Raw genomic sequence first — 6,167 nt, 5'->3', positions numbered from 1 at the left:
AATTTTGCCACCATATTTTCCCAACTTTGGCAACTTTCACATTACTGCCACAACATTTTTGGATTTTCTCCACCAGTGTTCCTTCTTTTGGTTGTTCACTTTTGACATCTAATTTTAGGGGTTGTCGACTTTCTCTCCTATTTGTGGTGATTTACACTTTCAATACATATTTTTTAAAGTTTGTCGATTTTCCCCATATTACCCCAAAAGTGGCGTAGCCGCGACTTCTTTACTAGTAAATTATAAAAAAACACTATTTTTAACTTTGCTCATTCAACATTTTTGTTGACTTGGACATCTCTCTCTCTCTCTCTCTCTCTCTCTCTATATATATATATATATATATATATATATATATATATATATACACAAAACTTATTAATATGACAATCTCATTTTTTAATTTCTCTCATATGAATTTGAAATATTTATTAATTTTGGACATTAATTTTAGGAACACCTTTTATTCAACTGTTATCAAATTTTAGAACAAAATTTAAATGATTATCTCTACAGAAGATTTGATAATATTTTTGATAATTGATGTACTCACACAGTGTATAAATTTGATAACAGTTGAATAAAATTTGATAACAGTTGAATAAATACTAACACGTACTACCCCCCCTTGAATAACAAACACTTTTGCAAAATACCTAAAAAGGTATGACACCAAGGGTGGAGGGTAAAATACGAAATGAAAGAATACCTTACATTGAAGGTATAACACCAAAATTAAAAATTTTATTAATCTGCAAATGGATCATCAAAAGGATCTTGAGCATCTTGAAAATTATTTTTGACAGATGTGGGAGAATTTTCTGAATTAGTTGGAGAATTGCGAATTTCTTGAAGTAATTGTTGTAGATCTTCAGGGGAAGAATTTGCAGCGGCACGAATTTTGCTAATAAGATTAGCATCTGGAGAAGATAGACTCTTGATAAGATTCGCTTCAATTTCTGGGTTTTGATTATACATTGATTGATAATGATTGAAAACAGCCTGCTCGTTTGCTTGAGAAATTGTGACTTTATCCCACCATTTTAGACGAAATTGTCTATTGAGCCAAGGGGGATTTAAGTTTGTTGCTTCTTGATAAGAGAATGTCCAGGACATGATCCATGGAACTTTGAATAACATGGTGAACTGTAACAAATATTCAAATTCTGGGATTTGTTGAATAAATAGTTCTTTGAATTTAGAAAATCCTTTGAGAATTTCAGTGGGTAAACAAATAGGAACAAGTCCCATATAACGATACCAATTGACAAACCATCTGGGGTATTCACAGTTGAAATTTTTATCAAAGAAAATGAACCATGAATAAGAATAGTTTCGAAGAAAAAATGCTTTAGTCCAAGCTTCTTGGTAATCATAATATGAATATATTGGATAAGCAGGGAATTGATAAAGGGGTTTTTCGAAGGAAAGATTGGATGACCAATTTTCTGGAGAAATGATTTTAAGAATTCGGGCTTTGCTAAAATCAATAGATCCTTCCTTATTATTAGAACGGTGATCAATCTGAACAGATCCAGATTCTTGTAGAATGGTTTGATAATATTCTCGAGATTTGTAAGAGTTTTCATGAAAGGTTTTTCCTCGACCAAAGAGGTGTTCAGTAAGAACATGAAAACCTTGATTAAGCTTAAGAATTTGAGAATCTTCAAGTATTTGGATTTTCAAGAGATTTGGATTGAGAATATAAGGGGCTTTATTTGTAGGTTTAGGATTTGTTGAAATTTGTGTTTCATAAGGAATAGGTTTTGAAAAAGGGCTAATTGATTGAACTAGAGAAATGTTTGGAGTAGCTAGTTTTGATTGTAGCATGTTTGAATAAAGTTGAGAATTTTTTGCAATTGGAGTTAATGGGGAAAAACGATTTTGACTTGAGAAAGGAACAAGCTTTTGATTAACTGGTTTCTTGTCTTCAATCTTGGAGGAAGACGATGAACTCATTTTCCCTGCAAAAATTCACGAGAAAGAAAATCTGGTAATGAATTGCTTTCTCCTTTTATAAATTCAATATCGAAATCAAAATTGCCCAACAATGCTTGCCATCTAGCAAAAATTTGTTTAGAAATAATATTTTTAACATCTTTTTCTAAAATTGATTTTGCAGATTGACAATCAATTCTTAATAAAAAAAATTTCATAAATAAATCATCTTCAAATTTAGTAATACATAAAACAATACTTAAAATCTCCTTTTTAACAGTTGAATAATTCTTTTGAGTATTATTCCAAGCACCTGAATAAAAACGAACCAATTGTTCTTCAGAAGAATTTGATAATTTTTGTTTTAAAATACCTCCAAATCCAATATCACTAGCATCAGTTTCGACTATGATATTAGCATGAGGATGTGGTAAATTTAAACAAGGTAAAGAAAGAATTTTTTGTTTTATAAGTTTAACAATATTAGTATGTTCTTGAGTCCAAGGTTCTGGATTGTTTTTTAATCTATTATAAAGAGGTTTGCAAAGAGTTCCTAAATCTTTGAAAAAAATCATGAATATAATTTAAACATCCTACAAACCGTTGAAGTTGTTTTTTATCTATAATTTCATCAGGAAATTTATTAGAAAATTCTAAACTTCTTATAATAGGTTTAATAGTATTATTAACAATGTTATGTCCTAAAAATCTAATTTCATTTTGAAATAAATGCATTTTCTTAGCTGAAACAGCTAAGCCATTTTTATAAATTAAATCATAAAACTGATTTAAATGTTTGAAATGTTGATCAATAGATTTTGAAAAAATAAGAACATCATCAATATAAACAATTGAAAAACTATTTATAGGAATGATAATATCATTCATAACGTTTTGAAATTCAGAAGGAGCATTTTTTAAACCAAAGGGCATAACGTTCCACTCATAATGTCCAAAAGGAACATTAAAACCTGTTTTGTATTTATCTTCTTCATGAATTTGAATTTGCCAAAAACCAGATTTCATATCGAATTTTGAAAATATTTTTGAATCATAAAGTTTTTTCAATAAATCTCTTTTATTAGGAATAGGATATCTAATCCAATCTAAAACTTTATTTAAAGGTTTATAATTGATAACTAATCTTGGTGATCCTCTTTCTAATTCAGCAGCATTCATAACATAGAAAGCTGAACAAGACCAAGGAGATTTAGAAGGTCTAATTAATTTTTTGTCCAATAAATCTTGAATTTCTTTTTTACAATGAGCTTCTAATTCATTATTCATATGAATAGCTCTTGATTTTGAAGGAATATCCTTTTCATTGAAAGTTTTAATATAAGGTAATTTGACAATATGTTGTTTTCTGTTCCAAAAGGCGTTTGGAATATTTGAGCAAACATTATTTTCAAACTTTTGTTTTAAAGCTATAATTTTGTCTTGAATATACTTATCTTGTAATTGATTATGTATACGAAAATCATTAATTTCATTGATAAGGTAATTTGCTTGTTTTGTTTTATAATTAAGAATATTAATAGTTGAATAAGACGGAGGTTCACAAAATTTAAACATAATTTCTTTTCCAAAAACTTTAGTAATAATTCCATCATCTTGAACCATAAAAGGATATAATTTAGTAATAAAATGTGTTCCTAAAATTAAAGGAGAAGTAAGATTTTTTACTAAAATTAGATGAGTTTATAACAATAATCTTGATTGTTACAAATATGCACATCGGAAACTTTATAATTTATTTTTAAACTGGTTCCTTCAGCTCCAGTAAGCCTAGAAGAAGTTTTTTCATAAAATTGAGTGGGAAATATACCTTCTTGTATACAGTTCATATCAGCACCACTATCAATTAGAGCAGTAATATCCATTTTAAAATTATCCTTTACTAAAGTTATTTGAGTATTCCATTTTTGAGAAATTTGATCATTTATAATTCTTTCGATAACCTTTTCATCTTTATTATCATTATTTTGTGAATTAATAATATTTTTTCCCTTTTCAAGAGTTATAATTTTGCCTTTAATTTCTTTTATGTCTTGTTTAACTGATTTTAATTCTTCTTGAAGTTCTTGCATGGAAATGGGTTTTGTTTCAGAAAATCTTTCATATATGTCTTTTAAATTAAAAATTTTTGTATTATCTGAAACAGAATTTTCATTCTTATTAAGCATTTGTTTTATTAACAATTCTTGGATATTTTTATCTTTAATGGAATCTAAATTTTTTAAAAGATCTTTGTCATTGTTTGTAAGGACATTAATTGAATAATTACAATTACATTTTCCAACACATTCGCATGTATCAGAATCTTCCGAACTTGAACTATTTTGCTCTAAAATGTTTAAATCATTTTCTTGAAAATCGGAAAAACTAGAATCAGAATCGGAATCAGAATTTAACATAATTTTTCTAATTTGTTCTTTTAATTCTTCCGAAATATTTAATTCATTAATTTTTGTTTTTGCATAACAATTATTAGCATTATGACCATTACGACCACATTTATGGCAAATAATAATGTCTTTTGATTTTCTTTTAGATTTTTTATTAGATTGTTTATAAGGGTTTTTTGATGTTGAAAATTTATTTTTCTTATAATTCTTATAATTTTCCGATTTATTATATTTCTTTTTCTTGAAATATTTTGAAGATTTTTTATTATATTTTTTAGTTTTTGAAGTAGACGGACCTGTTAATGGTTGATAACCATATTGTTGACAAAAATTTCCTAATTCATTTTTACTATTAATTCTATCCTTTTTAAGTTTTTCTTTAAATCTAAGGTCAGCACAAATAGCTAATCCTTCTTTATTAATATAATTAATTAAATCTCCATAAGTTAGGTTTTGATAAGGAATTGTATTATTAAAATTTTCTCTTAATTTTTGTCTAATTCTTTCGGCAAAAAGTTTTGGAAGTCCAGCAATAAAACGTTCTTTCCAATAAGATTCTTTACAATCAGGTCTTGAAAAAACTTTAACGAGATAATTATCTTTGTACCATCTGAAATCAGTTAATTTTCTACAATGTAAGTTCATTAGAATTTCAGAAGTTCTTTCTTGAAAAGTAGTAGGATCTCCTACAAAGTTTTTGATTATAGCAAAAATTAAAGTATTAACCATATCATCCTCTTGAGTTTGAATAGGTAAATTATTTTCTTGTTTTATAACGGTTTTCTTGGCAGTCATAATAAAATTCTTTTCTTCTGGTGTAATATAGAAATCCCACCAACCTTTAAGAGTACCAGTAAACCCAGAAATAATAATATTAACAATTTGAAGTTGAGTATTATTGTGAGACTTTTAAGCATTAGCTGCCATGGTCATTTCTTGAACAATATTAAGAATTTGATGTTCAGAGTTACCATCGATATTCCATTCGTAAACAGAGGTACCATCGTAAGCTGAACGATCATATTGAAAAGCTCTTTCTTCAATTTGAACATCAGGAAGAGAAGGTCTATTCCAGTAATTTTTAATAGTTGGTTTTGGATTATTACCAAAAGAATTAATCTTATTTAATCTTGAAAAATCATTTGTAAGCTGATTTATATCATCATTATCATTTATGAATTGTTGAGTAAGATTATCTAAATTTAATTCACTTTCATTATTACTTTCGTCAGATTCGTCAAAAGAGTCATTATTTGTTTTTAACATATTTATAGATACGTTTTTTGAAATACGAAAATTAGTAAGTCTTTTTTCTAATTCATCAATTAAATCTTTATTTCCAAGATTAAAATTTCCATTTATTTGATGAGGAATAAAGCTGACATTACTAGAGCTTGCTATATTATTATAAAATTCTTTTGTTTCAATTTTTTTTTTAACTGTAAATTTATAGTATTTTCTTCAATCCTATTTAGTTGATCTGAAATAGTTAAAAGAGTTTCATTCGAATAATTATTTTGATAAATAATATTTTGAAAACATTTTTCATTTGTTATCTGACTTGGAACTTTAACTAAAGGAGTTGCAATAAAATTATTATCAATAATGATTTCCTTTTTTGGCGGATATTCAGAAATAATTTCTTGATTAGTAATAACATCCTTGTATGTTTTTGAAGAAACAGGAAAAACAGTTTGCATTTTAAAAGGATAATCTATATTATGTTTAGGAACATAAATCAATTCGAACCATTGAAAAAACGGAGAGTGAATTTGATTTGATAAAACATAATCTTCCCAAAGTCCAAAATGTAAAAATCTT

The sequence above is a fragment of the Lactuca virosa genome, chromosome 8, assembly GCF_052849685.1.
Source record: "Lactuca virosa cultivar CGN04683 chromosome 8, Lactuca_virosa_CGN04683_v6, whole genome shotgun sequence".
Classification (NCBI taxonomy): domain Eukaryota; kingdom Viridiplantae; phylum Streptophyta; class Magnoliopsida; order Asterales; family Asteraceae; genus Lactuca; species Lactuca virosa.
This window is presented reverse-complemented; position numbering follows the sequence as displayed.